The following is a 17,660-nucleotide window of genomic DNA, read 5'->3' on the forward strand; positions in this document are numbered from 1 at the left end:
TTTTCAGACTTGTTTCTTGGGTCCGCCCACAATTCGTCCAACCGAGCTTCATTTCACCTGGCTAAATCCATCCTACTGCATCGTGTGTTTTTGATAACAAGGTAAGAGTCACTTGTACCTTGATGTGTCATTTTCTGTTTGAATTACTTTATATATATATTTATAAAGTCCAAAATGTCAGCATCACAGACACTATCGTTGACCACGCGCATGTACCGCCGCATGCTAGCTAGCTAAGTTTTCTTCTTTTTTGTCATAGTCATCATAAAAGATGATAACTTGCAACATATGTGCTACGACTTGCAGCAATGTATTTGCGTATGTTAGACACATGCGAAGTCATAGTTGTATGCCTAGTGTGCTTTCCCTAAATGCACAAGAGTTTTTTCCAACTTCTCAGCCTTCAAAACTCACAGCCGTCGTCATAAATATGGCAAGAGTAGGACTGATATGTATAGCGCAGAAGGTTTACCTTGTAATATTGTCTCATGTAGCGCTAAGTGCGATGATATACGGGCCCTTCTCCTGCATTTGAAAAGTCATATTACCGAAGGTAGGACAGTTACGTGCCCCTTCAGTCAATGTGAAAAAAGATTTACAGTTAAGTCTACTTTCACATCGCACGCGTCAAGGAAGCACTACGGCTACACTGAACGAAGTTTGACTTGATCAACAGCAAATCCAAGCAGCTCTTGTGTTATTAACACTGATGATGACTATTGTGATATGCAACTTGAGGATTCAGGATATTCCTGTTATGAAGACATGGAGGTCTACTTGCATTAAAAAAATGTTCACAGCACTGAAAAAAGGTTGAGAACCACTGTCTTAGGACAGTGGTTCTCAACCTTTTTTCAGTGATGTACCCCTGTGAACATTTTTTAAATTCAAGTACCCCCTAATCAGAGCAAAGCATTTTTGATTGAAAAAAAGAGATAAAGAAGTAAAATACAACACTATGTCATCAGTTTCTGATTCATTAAATTGTATAACAGTGCAAAATATTGCTCATTTGTTGTGGTCTTTCTTGAACTATTTGGAAAAAAAGATATAAAAATAACTAAAAACTTGTTGAAAAATAAACAAGTGATTCAATTATAAATGAAGATTTTTACACATAGAAGTAATCAACTTAAAGTGCCCTCTTTGGGGATTGCAATAGAGATCCATCTGGATTCATGAACTTCATTCTCAACATTTCTTCACAAAAAAAGAAATCTTTAACATCAATATTTATGGAACATGTCCACTACGCTTTAACCAAGCCTCCATTGTTTTCTACATGGATAGTTGATTGACAGTTGGTGCCGTGTGGCACCGCCAGGTAGAGTCAAACCATCATGGCATGGGGGAAACTCTGGCTTTATGGTAATGAATGGAATAGCCTACTTGATTAGTTGTTCAGTTTATGAACTTACATTCATATTTTGTCGAAGTATTATTCAATAAATATATTTATAAAGGATTTTTGAATTGTTGCTATTTTTAGAATATTTAAAAAAAATCTCACGTACCCCTTGGCATACCTTCAAGTACCCCCAGGAGTACGCGTACCCCCATTTGAGAACCACTGCCTTAGGAGACTAGATGTAAACAGAGGAAAGAGAGAGCGAGTGAGGTGGCCATTCCAAATACTTTTAAAATGCTACCCATATTGGATACTGTTTAGGAACATAAACTGCATTTCTTGACTGTACCAGTTGCTGGTGACAAAGTCACAATAAAACGTTGGATGATCAGCATGGAAGGTGATGTCATCTGCAAAGGCGTCCAACCTAGCTTAATCTCAGGGCTTGCTGCCCTTCTTGCCACCTACTATGTGTTCAACTTGGAATACCAAGAGGAAGGTCCTCGGACATTGGAATTTGTTCAAAGGTAAATCCTCTTGATACTGTTAAAATACTGTTAGGATATTTTATTTTATATTTCTCACCTCTGTTCAGGAATTTGACTTGTCATTTCCCCAATTGTGTGCCTTAAATCAATGACTCTTCTGTTCCTTTGTGTACCTTCTTATTAGGGACCGAAGCACCAGTTTGACTCTAGGATACAGAGAAGGTAGGTAATGTGCAGGTAAAGATATGTTGACTGGGTCAAAGAAGGAAGCACCTGTTTGACCCCAGGATGCAGGAAAAGTAGGTAATTTGCAGGTAAAGATATGTTGACTGGATGATGGCAGGAAGCACCAGCTTGACCTGAGAATGCAGAGCAAGTAGGTAATGTGCGGGTGAAGATATGTTGAATGGGTAAAGGCAGGAAGCACCAGTGTGACCCCACCATGCAGGGAAGGTAGGTAATGTTCGGGTGAAGGTATGTTGAATGGGTGAAAGAAGGAAGCGCAGGTGTGGTCGAGGCCATGCAGACAAGGTAGGTATGTGCAGGTGAAGATATGTTGTATGGTGAAAGAAAGAAGCACCAGTGTGACCCAAGGATGCAGGGAAGGTAGGTAATGTGCAGGTAAAGATATGTTGAATGGGTGAAGGCAGGAAACACCAGCTAGACGCCAGGATACAGAGAAGGTAGGTAATGTGCAGGTAAAGATATGTTGAATGAGTAAAGGCAGGAAACACCAGCTTGACTCCAGGATACAGAGAATGTAGGTAATGTGCAGGTAACGATATGTTGAATGGGTAAAGGTAGAAAGCACCAGCGTGACCACACTATGCAGAGAAGGTAGGTAATGTGCAGGTAAAGATATGTTGAATGGGTAAAGGCAAGAAGCACCAGTGTGACCCCAGGATGCAGAGAAGATAGGTAATGAGCAGGTAACGATATGTTAAATGGGTGAAAGCAGGAAACATCAGCGTAAATACACGGTCCCGTAGATGGAGAGAAAACATAAATAGAGAGAGGGATTGGGGAGGCTTTAGCATTGTCTTCCTCTCTGAATTTGTCTTAATGGGTTTTAGAGCATTCACTCATCTACAGCTGTGGTTATGGTATAGGCTCACATATATCCTAAAATTGATATTAATATTTGTGCAGTGCATATTCCTAAATAACAATGTGAGGGGGGTTCTGTATCGACTGCAAGTAATCTTCAATCACAACAGAATATCTAATATGCTTTCTCTCTTTTTTAGGCGATTCATTGGCGTTAACCCTGAGAGGGGAACAAAGGCTAGCCAGGGAAAGGTGGTGTCCAAGAAGACCGGGAAGCTGGTCCAGAAAAAGGCAGCAACTGTAAATCCTCACGTAGCCACCCTTATAAAACATCTCACAGACTTTGAGTGGGGCTTTATGTAGCCGACAACTAAACACTGGACTCGTGTTCAGTGTTTTGTCTCCAGTTAGAAATTAAGTGGACATGTTATAAATGTTAAAATGCTTTACTGAAAATAAGAAGAATGCACTAAATGTACTTTGAATGTATTTGATGCACAATAAATAATTGGTTAATAAAAACATAATCTTGCAAGGCCATTTCTCCAGTCATTTTTATGCCAGCAGATTGCAGGGATTTTGATTTTGAAAAATTAAAAGTTCAACTCATTAACTTCTAGTGGCATTATACTGTAAAGCTCAGTCTATAGTGCTTACAATTATTTTACTGTAATTAACTGTTAATGGATATTACAGTAGATACACTAAAATAACAGTGTAATGCCGCTAAACAGATGACAGTATTATGCTGTGAAGCGTATATTTGATACAGCACAGTACTGTGATACTTTTTACAGTAATAAACTGTAGTGATAAATCACAGTATGTGTGCTGTAGAAAAACAGTTTTATACTGGAACCATTAGCTGCCAGTAGGTTACTGTAATTAAACGGTGAAAATTCTTACAGTAAGGGAGAGACCCGCCACCCAGCGGAGAAAACTCATTTCGGCCGCTTGTACCCGTGATGTTGTCCTTTCGGTCATAACCCAAAGTTCATGACCATAGGTGAGGATGGGAACGTAAATTGACCGGTAAATTGAGAGCTTTTCCTTCTGGCGCAGCTCCTTCTTACCACAACGAATCGATATAGCGTCCTCATTACTGAAGACGCCGCACCGACCAGCCTGTGCATCTCACGATCCACTCTTCCCTCACTCATGAACAAGACTCCAGGTACTTGAACTCATCCACTTGGGGCAAGATCTCCTGCCCAACCTCGAGATGGCACTCCACCCTTTCCCGGGCGAGAACCTCGGACTTGGAGGTGCTGATTCTCATCCCAGTCGCTTCACACTCGGCTGCGAACCAATCCAATGAGAGCTGAAGATCCTGGCCAGTTAAAGCCATAAGGACCACATCATCTGCAAAAAGGAGAGACCTAATCCTGCAGCCACCAAACCGGATCCCCTCAACGCCATGACTGCGCCTAGAAATTCTGTCCATAAAATTTATGAACACATTTGGTGACAAAGGGCAGCCAACTTACTGCTGGCAATGCGGACCAAGCTCTGACACTGATCATACAGGGAGCGACCCGCCACAATCAGACATGCCGATACCCCATACTCTCTGAGCACTCCCCACAGGACTTCCCGGGGTGGCCACGGTCGAATGTCTTCTCCAAGTCCACAAAGCACATGTAGACTGGTTGGACAAACTCCCATGCACACTCAAGGACCCTGCCGAGAGTATAGAGCTGGTCTACCGTTCCACGACCAGGACGAAAACCACACTGTTCGTCCTGGATCCGAGGTTCCTCCTCTCCAGTACACATGAATAGACCTTACCGGGAAGGCTGAGGAGTGTGATCTACGATAGTTGGAACACACCCTCCGGTTCCCCTTCTTAAAGAGAGGAACCACCACCCCGGTCTGCCAATCCAGAGGTACCGCCCCTGATGTCCATGCGATGTTGCAGAGTCTTGTCAACTAAAACAGCCCCACAGCATCCAGAGCCTTAAGGAACTCCGGACGGAGCTCATCCACCCCCGCGGCCTTGCCACCGAGGAGCTTTTTAACTACCTTGGCAACCTCAGCCCCAGAAATAGGAGAGCCCACCACAGATTCCCCAGGCACTGCTTGGCCTGTCGGTATGCCCGCTGCCTCTGGAGTCCCATGAGCCAAAAGGACCAGATAAGCTCTTTCTTCAGCTTGACGGCATCCCGCACTGCTGGTGGCCACCAGCGGGTTCTAGGATTACCGCCACGACAGGCACCAAACACCTTGCGGCCACAGCTCCAATCAGCTGGCTTGACAAGAGAGGCACGGAACATGATCCATTCAGACTCAATGTCCAGCACCTCCTTTGTGACATGTTCAAAGTTCCTCCGGAGGTAAAAAAAGAAACTCTCTCTGACAGGAGACTGCTAGGCATTCCCAAAAGACTCTCACAATGCGTTTGGGCCTGCCAGGTCTGTCCGGGATCCTACCCCACCATCGGAGCCAGCTCACCAGGTGGTGATCGGTAGAAAGCTCGCCCCTCTCTTCACCCGAGTGTCCAAAACATGAGGCCGCAAATCCCATGACACAACTACAAAGTCAATAATGGAACTGCGGCCGAGGGTGTCCTGGTGCCAAGTGCACATATGGACACCCTTATGTTTGAACATTGTGTTTGTTATGGACAATCCGTGACTAGCACAAAAGTCCAATAACAAAGCACCACTTGGGTTCAGATCCGGGTGGCCATTTTACCCAATCACGACTCTCCAGGTTTCAAAGTCGTTGCCAACATGAGCGTTGAAGACCCCCAGCAGAACAAAGGAATCACCCGAGGGAGCACTCTCAAGGGAATCCAAAAAGAGTGGGTACTCTGAGCTGCTGTTTGGTGCGTAAACACCAACAACAGTCAGGACCCGTCACCCAACCCGAAAGCGGAGGGAAGTTACCATCTCGTCTTCTGGGTTAAGTCCAACGTGCAGGCTTTGAGCCGGGGGGCAACAAGAATTGCCAACCCAGCCTCTCATTACTTGCAACGCCAGAGTGGAAGAGAGTCCAAACCCTTCTTGAGAGAACAGGTCCCAGAGCCCTCGCTGTGCGTCGAAGTGAGTCCAGCTTTATCTAGCCGGGAACTTCTCCACCTCGCGAGGTGACGTTCCACGTCCCAAGAGCGAGCTTATGTAGCCGATAATCGGACCGCCAAGTGCCCTGCCTTCGGCTTCCGCCCAGCTAACACTGCACCCGACCTCTATGACCCAGCCCATGAGTGGTGAGCCTATTGCAGGGGGGACCCACGTTGCCTCTTCGAGCTGGGCCCCATGGGCACCAGTCGCTCGCCATCGTGCCCCACCTCTGGGCCTGGCTCCACAGGGGAGCCACGGTGACCCGCGTCCGGGCGAGAAAATATCTAGGTCCTCGATTTGTACTTTTCATAAAGGTCTTTGAGCTGCTCTTTGTCTGATTCCTCACCTAGGACCTGTTGTCTTGGGGGACCCTACCAGGGGGCATAGAAGCCCCCGGACAACATAGCTCCTAGGATCAGTGGGACACGCAAGCCACAAAGGTGGCGGCTCAGAAAGCAGGTTATATAAACATAACTCCAAAACCAAACATGCACGATGTCTAAACATGCCTGTAATATTGTATCAATGTGAGTTTTACTAGAATCGGTTGTTTTTTTAAGGCTTGCAAACACAAAAAGTTTTTTTTACTCAATATGACAGTAAGTTCTTAAAATGCTGAGATAATGTGAAAAAAAGCAATACAAATTTATTCCAACATAATTCCTAAACCAAACATGCAAAATGTCTAAAAATGCCTGTAATATTGAATCCATGTGAGTTTTACTAGAATCATTTGTTTTTGTAAGGTTTGCAAATACAAAAATTGAGTTTTATGACGGACACAAGTTAGTTTTTTTACTCATTATAACAGTATAGATGTCATACTATATATTAAAGTTATATAAACATAACTCCAAAACCAAACGTGCATTATGTCCAAAATTGCCTGTAATATTGTATAGATGTGAGTTTTACTAGAATCAGGTTTGCAAATACAAAAATTGGGTTTTATGACAGTATACTGTCACACTCAATATGACAGTATAACTGTCATACTAAATCCATCCATTTTCTTCCGCTTATCCGAGGTCGGGTTGCGGGGGCAGCAGCCTAAGCAGAGAGCCCAGACTTCCCTCTCCCCAGCCACTTCATCCAGCTCTTCTCGGGGGATCCCGAGGCGTTCCCAGGCCATAGTCTTTCCAATGTATCCTAGGTCTTCCCCATGGCCTCCTGCCGTTCGGACCTAGGGAGGTGTTCGGGTGGCATCCTGAGCAGATGCCCGAACCACCTCATCTGGCTCCTCTCAATGTGGAGGAGCAGCGGCTTTACACTGAGTTCCTCCCAGATGACAGAGCTTCTCACCCTATCTCTAAGGGAGAGACCCACCACCCGGCGGAGGAAACTCATTTCGGCCGCTTGTACCCGTGACCTTGTCCTTTCGGTCATAACCCAAAGCTCATGACCATAGGTGAGGATGGGAACGTTGATCGACCGGTAAATTGAAAGCTTTTCCTTCTGGCTCAGCTCCTTCTTCACCACAACGGATCGATATAGCGTCCTCATTACTGAAGACGCCGCACCGATCCGCCTGTAGATCTCACAATCCACTCTATCCTCACTCGTGAACAAGACTCCTAGGTACTTGAACTCCTTCACTTGGGGCAAGATCTCTTTCCCAACCTCGAGATGGCACTCCACCCTTTCCCGGGCGAGAACCATGGACTCGGACTTGGAGGTGCTGATTCTCATCCCGGTCGCTTCACTGCGAACCGATCCAATGAAAGCTGAAGATCTTGGCCAGTTGAAGCCATCAGGACCACATCATCTGCAAAAAGCAGAGACCTAATCCTGCAGCCACCAAACCAGGCGCAGTCATGGCGTTGAGGGGATCCTCAAAGCCATGACTGCGCCTAGATATTCTGTCCATTAAAGTTATGAACAGAATCGGTGACAAAGGGCAGCCTTGGCGGAGTCCAACCCTCACTGGAAAGGGGTCCGACATACTGCCGGCAATGCGGACCAAGCTCTGACACTGATCATACAGGGAGACACCCGCCACAATCAGACATGCCGATACTCCATACTCTCTGAGCACACCCCACAGGATTTACGGGGGACCAAGGTCGAATGTCTTCTCCAAGTCCACAAAACTTATGTAGACTGGTTGGGCAAACTCCCATGCACACTCAAGGACCCTGCCGAGAGTATAGAGCTGGTCTACCGTTCCACGACCAGGACGAAAACCACACTGTTCGTCCTGGATCCGAGGTTCCTCCTCTCCATTACACATGAATAGACCTTACCGGGAAGGCTGAGGAGTGTGATCTACGATATTTGGAACACACCCTCCGGTTCCCCTTCTTAAAGAGAGGTACCACCACCCCGGTCTGCCAATCCAGAGGTACCGCCCCCGATGTAGACGCAATGTTGCAGAGTCTTGTCAACCAAGACTGCCCCACAGCATCCAGAGCCTTAAGGAACTCCGGACGGAGCTCATATCCCCGGGGCCTTGCCACCGAGGAGCTTTTTAACTACCTTGGCAACCTCAGCCCCAGAAATAGGAGAGCCCACCACAGACTTCCCAGGCACTTCCTCATAGGAAGACGTGTTGGTGGGACTGAGGAGGTCTCGCTTGGCCTGTCGGTATGCCCACTGCCTCTGAAGTCCCATGAGCCAAAAGGACCCGGTGGCTCTTTCTTCAGCTTGACAGCATCCCTCACTGCTGGTGGATTACCGCCACGACAGGCACCAAACACCTTGCGGCCACAGCTTCAATCAGCTGGCTCAACAAGAGAGGAACGGAACATGGTCCACTCAGACTCAATGTCCAGCACCTCCCTCGTGACATGTTCAAAGTTCTTCCGGACATGTTCAAAGTTCTTCAGGAGACTCTGCTAGGTGTTCCCAGCAGACCCTTACAATGCGTTTGGGCCCGCCAGGTCTGACCGGCATCCTCCCCTACCATCGGAGCCAGCTCACCACCAGGTGGTGGTTGGTAGAAAGCTCTGCCCCTCTCTTCACCGAGTGCCTGAAACATGAGGCCGCAAATCCCATGACACAACTACAAAGTCAATCATGCGGCCAAGGGTGTCCTTGTGCCAAGTGCACATATGGACACCCTTATGTTTGAACATTGTGTTTGTTATGGACAATCCGTGACAAGCACAAAAGTCCAATAACAAAGCACCACTTGGGTTCAGATCCGGGTGGCCATTTTTCCCAATCACGACTCTCCAGGTTTCACTGTCGTTGCCAACATAGCGTTGAAGTCCACCAGCAGAACAAGGGAATCACCCGAGGGAGCACTCTCCAGTACTCCCTCAAGGGAATCCAAAAAGAGTTGGTACTCTGAGCTGCTGTTTGGTGTGTAAACACAAACAACAATCAGGACCCGTCACCCAACCCGAAGGCTGAAGGAAGCTACCATCTCGTCTATTGGGTTTAAAGTCCAACGTGCAGGCTTTGAGCCGGGGGGCAACAAGAATTGCCACCCCAGCCTCTCATTAGATGCAACGCCAGTGTGGAATCTCTTCCACTCTGGCGTTGCAAGTAATGAAAGTTCAGTTCAGTCCAGCCCCTCTGAGAGAACAGGTTCCAGAGCCCTTGCTGTGAGTCCAACTATATCTAGCCGGGAACGTCTCCACCTCATGCACCAGCTCAGGCTCCTTCCCTCCCAGCGAGGTAACGTTCCATGTCCCAAGAGCGAGCTTATGTAGCCGATAATCGGACCACCAAGTGCCCTGCCTTCGGCTGCCGCCCAGCTCACACTGCACCCTCTATGACCCAGCCCATGAGTGGTGAGCCCTGGAGGGGGGATCCACGTTGCCTCTTCGAGCTGAGCACGGCTGGGCCCCATGGGGACTGGCCCGTCAATCGCCATCGTGCCACACCTCTGGGCCTGGCTCCACAGGGGAGCCACGGTGACCTGCGTCCGGGCGAGAAAAAATCTAGGTCCTCAATTGTACTTTTAATAAAGGTCTTTGAGCTGCTCTTTGTCTGATCCCTCACCTAGGACCTGTTTGTCCTGGATCAGTGGGACACGCAAACCACAAAGGTGGCGGCTCAGAAAGCAGGTTATATAAATATAACTCCAAAACCAAACATGCAATATGTCTAAACATGCCTGTAATATTGTATCAATGTGACTTTTCCTAGAATCGGTTGTTTTTGTAAGGTTTGCAAATACAAAAATTAGGTTTTACTCACAATGACAAAATCACACTCAATATGACAGTTATTTAAACATAACTCATAAACCACACAAAAAAATGGCTAATAATGCCTGAAATAATGAATCATTGGGAGTTTTACTGAGTTTTATATTTTGCAAACACAAAAAATAGTTTTTTACTTGACTGTAATGTTCTTAGAACCCTGAGATAATGGGAAAAAAGCAATAAAAATGTATTTAAACCTAACTCCTAAACAACACATGCAAAATGGCTAATAATGCCTAGGGAGACATGTAACGTTGTTAGTTTAAAAAAATGATCTTTTGTAAAGATATCAAAGACACAAGTTAGTTTTTTTTATTCAATATGACAGTATAACAGTCATACTAAATATGAAAGTTATATAAACATAACTCCAAAACCAAACATGTGTCATGTCTAAAAATGCCTGTAATAATGTATTTATGTGAGTTTGTAAGGTTTGCAAAAACAAAAAGTAGTTTTTTACTCAATATGAAAGTAATGTTCTTAGAATCCTGAGATAATGCGAAAAAAGCAATACAAATGTATTCAAACACAAATTTTAAACCAAACATGTAAAATGTCTAAAAAATCCTGTAATATTGGATCTATATAAGTTTTACTAGAATCAATTGTTTTTATAAGGTTTGCAAATACAAAAATTAGGTTTTACACATAATGACATTAAAACTGTAACACTCAATATGACAATTATTTATTTATAACTCCTAACCACACATGAAACATGTCTAATAATGCGTGAAAAAATTTATCTTTGTGAGTGTTACTAGAAACATTTTCTTTTGTAAGGTTTGCAAAGACAGGTTAGTTTTTTTTACTCAATATGACAGTATAACTGCCACACTCAATATGACAGTTATTTAAACATAACTCTTAAACTAAACATGAAAAATGATTAACAATGCCTGAAATAATGCATTCTTGTAAGTTTTACTCAAAGCATATGCTTTTTTAAGGCTTGCAAACACAAAAATTATTTCTTTACTCAATATGACAGTAATGTTCTAAAATTCTGAGAAAATACGAACAAATTAAAAAAAATGATTCCAACATAATTCCTAAACCAAATATGCAAAATGTCTAAAAAGATCTGTAATATTGAATCCATGTGAGTTTTACTAGATTTAAATGATTTTGTAAGGTTTGCAAATACATAAATTAGGTTTTACTTACTATGTCATAACTGACAGTATATGACAGTTATTTAACCATAACTCAAACCACACATGAAAAATGGCTAATAATGCCTGAAATAATGCATCCTTGGCCGTTTTACTCGAAACACATGCTTTTTTAAATCTTGCAAACACAAAAAGTAGTTTTTTTACTCAATATGACTGTAATGTTCTTAAAATCCTGAGATAATGCGAAAAAAGCAATAAAAATGTATTTAAACATTACTCCTAAACAACATATGCAAAATGGCTAATAATGCCTGGAAACATGTATCTTTGTTAGTTTTACTGGAAAAATGATCTTTTGTAAAGTTTGCAAAGACACAAGCCAGTTTTTTTTTATTCAATATGACAGTATAACAGTCATATTAAATATGAAAGTTATATGAACATAACTCCAAAACCAAACATGTGTCATGTCTAAAAATGTCTGTAATAATGTATTTATGTGAGTTTGTAAGGTTTGCAAAAACAAAAAGTAGTTTTTTACTCAATATGAAAGTAATGATCTTAGAATCCTGAGATAATGCGAAAAAAGCAATAAAAATGTATTTAACACGCGAAGTCCCAGAGAAGGGTCAATTGACATTTTTACCTAGAAAACACACAAGAGGGTCATTTGACCCCTAGTCCCCCCTGTGGACACTCCTTTTGTTATGAAAATGTGGCTGTTAGTGGCACACGGCAGGGGGCCACTTGAGCCTGTGTGGGGGAGGGGACCTTACAGCTCAAGCTTTAGTTCTGAGGTAGGTTGTGTGTGTTTTTGCAAGGATCAACAGAATGAAGGGATCAACACTCTGACATTTATTGTTAAAAAAAATACAAAACAAAACATATTTACAAAGAATGAAAAAGCAACTGTTTTCCCAGTTTTGGTGTGGAGGGTTGTTGCAGAAGCAATTGTTATTTTTGTGTGCCAAAAATAGTTTAAAAAAAAAAATTTACAAAGAAAAAAGCATATTTACAAAGAATGAAAAACCATGTCCATGTAAACGTGTCTGACATACATTTGAGCAGTCACTCACAATCCTGGCACTGCCATTGCTCCTTTCGGCATTTCCCACATGTATAATTTTTCTGTCTACCTAGACAAACTGCCCCTAACAGCCTCATTACCATAACAAAATGAGTGATTAGTGTATTCGGGAAAAGCGTCGGGCCAAATGACCCCTCTCTGGGTCTTCTAGGTAGACAGAAAAATGCTGGGACTTCTAGTGTTAAACATAATTCCTAAACAACCCATGCAAAATGGGTAATAATGCCTGGTGACATGTATCTTTGTTAGTTTTACTAGAAAAATGATCTTTTGTAAAGTTTGCAAAGACACAAACTAGTTTTTTTTTTATTCAATATGACAGTATAACAGTCATACTAAATATGAAAGTTATATAAACATAACTCCAAAACCAAACGTGTGTCATGTCTAAAATTGCTTATAATAATGTATTCATGTGGGTTTGTAAGGTTTGCAAAAACAAAAAGTAGTTTTTTACTCAATATGAAAGTAATGATCTTAGAATCCTGAGATAATGCGAAAAAAGCAATAAAAATGTCTTTAAACATAATTCCTAAACAACCCATGCAAAATGGGTAATAATGCCTGGAGACATGTATCTTTGTTAGTTTTACTAGAAAAATGATCTTTTGTAAAGTTTGCAAAGACACAAGCTAGTTTTTTTTATTCAATATGACAGTATAACAGTCATACTAAATATAAAAGTTATATAAACATAACTCCAAAACCAAACATGTGTCATGTCTAAAAATGTCTGTAATAATGTATTTATGTGAGTTTGTAAGGTTTGCAAAAACAAAAAGTAGTTTTTTACTCAATATGAAAGTAATGATCTTGGAATCCTGAGATAATGCGAAAAAAGCAATAAAAATTTATTTAAACATAACTCCTAAACAACCCAGGCAAAATGGGTAATAATGCCTGGAGACATGTATCTTTGTTAGTTTTACTAGGAAATGTATATTTTGTAAAGTTTGCAAAGACACAAGCTAGTTGTTTTTATTCAATAAGACAGTATAACAGTCATACTAAATATGAAAGTTATATAAACATAACTCCAGAACCAAACGTGTGTCATGTCTAAAATTGCCTATAATAATGTATTTATGTGAGTTTGTAAGGTTTGCAAAAACAAAAAGTAGTTTTTTCCTCAATATGAAAGTAGGGATTTTAGAATCCTGAGATAATGCGAAAAAAGCAATAAAAATGTCTTTAAACATAATTCCTAAACAACCCATGCAAAATGGGTAATAATGCCTGGAGACATGTATCTTTGTTAGTTTTACTAGAAAAATTATCTTTTGTAATGTTTGCAAAGACACAAGCTAGTTTTTTTTTATTCAATATGACAGTATAACAATCATACTAAATATGAAAGTTATGTAAACATAACTCCAAAACCAAACATGTGTCATGTCTAAAAATGCCTGTAATAATGTATTTATGTGAGTTTGTAAGGTTTGCAAAAACAAAAAGTAGCTTTTTACTCAATATGAAAGTAATGATCTTAGAATCCTGAGATAATGCGAAAAAAGCAATAAAAATGTATTTAAACATAATTCCTAAACAACCCATGCAAAATGGGTAATAATATCTGGACACATGTATCTTTGTTAGTTTTACTAGAAAAATGATGTTTTGTAAAGTTTCCAAAGACACAAGCTAGTTTTTTAAAATTAAATATGACAGTATAACAGTCCTACTAAATATGAAAGTTATCAAAACATAACTCCAAAACCAAACATGTGTTATGTCTAAAAATGCCTGTAATAATGTATTTATGTGAGTTTGTAAGGTTTGCAAAACAAAAAGTAGTTTTTTCCTCAATATGAAAGTAAGGATTTTAGAATCCTGAGATAATGCGAAAAAAGCATTAAAAATGTATTTAAACATAATTCCTAAACAACCCATGCAAAATGGGTAATAATGCCTGGAGACATGTATCTTTGTTAGTTTTACTAGAAAAATTATCTTTTGTAAAGTTTGCAAAGACACAAGCTAGTTTTTTCTTATTCAATATGACAGTATAACAGTCATACTAAATATGAAAGTTATATAAACATAACTCCAAAACCAAACATGTGTCATGTCTAAAAATGCCTGTATTAATGTATTAATGTGAGTTTGTAAGGTTTGCAAAAACAAAAACTAGTTTTTTACTCAATATGAAAGTAATGATCTTAAAATCCTGAGATAATGCAAAAAAAGCAATAAAAATGTATTTTAACATACTTCCTGAACAACCCATGCAAAATGGGTAATAATGCCTGGAGACATGTATCTTTGTTAGTTTTACTAGACAAATGATCTTTTGTAAAGTTTGCAAAGACACAAGCTAGTTTTTTTTTATTCAATATGACAGTATAACAGTCATACTAAATATAAAAGTTATATAAACATAACTCCAAAACCAAATATGTGTCATGTCTAAAAATGTCTGTAATAATGTATTCATGTGAGTTTGTAAGGTTTGCAAAAACAAAAAGTAGTGTTTTACTCAATATAAAAGTAATGATCTTAGAATCCTGAGATAATGCGAAAAAAGCAATACAAACAAATGTATTCAAACACAATTTTTAAACCAAACATGTGAATTGTCTAAAAATGCCTGTAATATTGAATTTATGTAAGTTTTACTAGAATCAATTTTTTTTGTAAGGTTTGCATATACAAAAATTAGGTTTTACACATAATGACATTATAACTTTAACTCTCAATATGAAAGTTATTTAATTATAACTCCTAAATACACATGAAACATGTCTAATAGCGTGAAAAAAATTATCTTTGTGAGTGTTGCTAGAAACATTTTCTTTTGTAAGGTTTGCAAAGACACAAGTTAGATTTTTTTAACTCAATATGACAGTATAACGCCACACTCAATATGACAGTTATTTAAACATAACTCCTAAACCACACCTGAAAAATGGCTAATAATGCCTGAAATAATGCATCTTTGGGAGTTTTACTGGAAACATATGCTTTTTTTAAGGCTTGCAAACACAAAAATTATTTGTATTGTATTATGTATTACAACATAATTCCTAAACCAAACATGCAAAATGTATGAAAATGCCTGTAATATTGAATCCATGTGAGTTTTATTTGAATCAGTTGTATGGTTTGCTAATACAAAAATTGGGTTTTATGACAAACACAAGTTAGTTTTTTTACTCAATATAACAGTTTAGCTGTCATACTATATATGACAGTTATATAAACATAACTCCAAAACCAAACCATTATGTCCAAAACTGCCTGTAATATTGTATATATGTGAGTTTTACTAGAATCAGGGTTGCAAATACAAAAATTGGGTTTTATGACAGTATACTGTCACACTCAATATGACAGTTATTTAAACATAACTCAAACAACACATGCAAAATGGCTAATAATGCCTGGAGCATGTATCTTAGTTAGTTTTACTAGAAAAATGGTATTTTGTAAGGTTTGCAAAGACACAAGTTAGTTGTTTTTTTGTATTCAATATGACAGTATAACTGTCATACTAAATATGAAAGTTATATAAACATAACTCTAAAACCAAACATGCATTATGTCTAAAAATGCCTGTAATGTTGTATCTGTGTGAGTTTAACTAGATTTAGTTGTTTTTGTAAGGTTTGCAAATACAAAATAAGGGTTTTACTCACTATCACAGTTTATTGTCACACTCAATCTGACAGTTATTTATTTAAACATAACTCCTAAACCACACATGCAAAATGGCTAATAATGCCTGGAGATATGTATCTTTGTGAGTTTTACTAGAAACATTATATTGTGTAAGGTTTAGTTAGTTTTTGTACTCAATCTGACAGTATAACTGTCATTCTAAATCCATCCATTTTCTTCCGCTTATCCGAGGTCGGGTTGCGGGGGCAGCAGCCTGAGCAGAAAATCCCAGACTTCCCTCTCCCCAGCCACTTCGTCCAGCTCTTCCGAGGCGTTCCCAGGCCAGCCGGGGACATAGTCTTTCCAATGTGTCCTAGGTCTTCCCCGTGGCCTCCTGCCACACCTCCCTAGAGGCGTTCGGGTGGCATCCTGAGCAGATGCCCGAACCACCTCATGGCTCCTCTCAATGTGGAGGAGCAGCGGCTTTACTTTGAGTTCCTCCCGGATGACAGAGCTTCTCACCCTGTCTCTAAGGTAGGGACCCACCACCCGGCAGAGGAAACGCATTTCGGCCGCTTGTCCTTTCGGTCATAACCCAAAGCTGGGAACGTAGATCGACGGTAAATTGAGAGCTTTTCCTTCTGGCTCAGCTCCTTCTTCACCACAACGGATCGATATAGCGTCCTCAATACTGAAGACGCCGCACCAAACCGCCTGTGGATCTCTCGATCCACTCTATCCTCACTCGTGAACAAGACTCCTAGGTACTTGAACTCCTCCACTTGGGGCAAGATCTCCTCCCCAACCTGGAGATGGCACTCGACCCTTTCCTGCGCGAGAACCATGGACTTGGACTTGGAGATGCTGATTCTCATCCCAGTCGCTTCACACTCAAGGACCCTGCCGAGAGTATAGACCTGGTCTACCGTTCCACGACCAGGACGAAAACCACACTGTTCGTCCTGGATCCGAGTTTCCTCCTCTCCAGTACACATGAATAGACCTTACCGGGAAGGCTGAGGAGTGTGTTTCACGATAGTTGGAACACACCCTCCGGTTCCCCTTCTTAAAGAGAGGAACCACCACCCCGGTGTGCCAATCCAGAGGTACCACCCCCAATGTTCACGCGATGTTGCAGAGTCTTGTCAACCAAGACAGCCCCACAGTATCCAGAGCCTTAAGGAACTCATCCACCTTGCCACAGAGGAGCTTTTTAACTACCTAGGCAACCTAAGCCCCAGAAATAGGAGAGTCCACCACAGATTCCCCAGGCACTGCTTGGCCTGTCGGTATGCCCGCTGCCTCTGGAGTCCCATGAGCCAAAAGGACCCGATAGGCTCTTTCTTCAGCTTGACGGCATCCCTCCCTGCTGGTGGCCACCAGCGAGTTCTAGGATTACCGCCACGACAGGCACCAAACACCTTGCGGCCACAGCTCCAATCAGCAGGCTCGACAAGAGAGGCACGGAACATGGTCCACTCAGACTCAATGTCCAGCACCTCCCTCGTGACATGTTTAAAGTTCTTCCTTATGTTTGAACATTGTGTTTGTTATGGACAATCCGTGACGAGCACAAAAGTCCAATAACAAAGCACCACTTGGGTTCAGATCCGGGTGGCCATTTTTCCCAATCACGACTCTCCAGGTTTTACTGTCCTTGCCAACATGAGCATTGAAGTCCCCCAACAGAACAAGGGAATTACCCGAGGGAGCACTCTCCAGTACTCCCTTAAGGGAATCCAAAAAGAGTGGG

The 17,660-nt window shown here is 41.5% G+C and overlaps 1 long non-coding RNA gene across 1 annotated transcript; it reads left to right on the top strand.

Annotated features, from left to right (window-relative positions):
- The first annotated feature begins 1,535 nt into the window (after positions 1–1,535).
- LOC133645442 (uncharacterized) lies at positions 1,536–2,124 on the top strand. Its single transcript, XR_009825116.1, has 3 exons — positions 1,536–1,618; positions 1,701–1,875; positions 2,021–2,124. It is a non-coding gene; the product is annotated as an uncharacterized LOC133645442 (long non-coding RNA).
- Positions 2,125–17,660: the final 15,536 nt, after the last annotated feature.

The sequence above is a fragment of the Entelurus aequoreus genome, unplaced genomic scaffold, assembly GCF_033978785.1.
Source record: "Entelurus aequoreus isolate RoL-2023_Sb unplaced genomic scaffold, RoL_Eaeq_v1.1 HiC_scaffold_85, whole genome shotgun sequence".
Lineage (NCBI taxonomy): Eukaryota > Metazoa > Chordata > Actinopteri > Syngnathiformes > Syngnathidae > Entelurus > Entelurus aequoreus.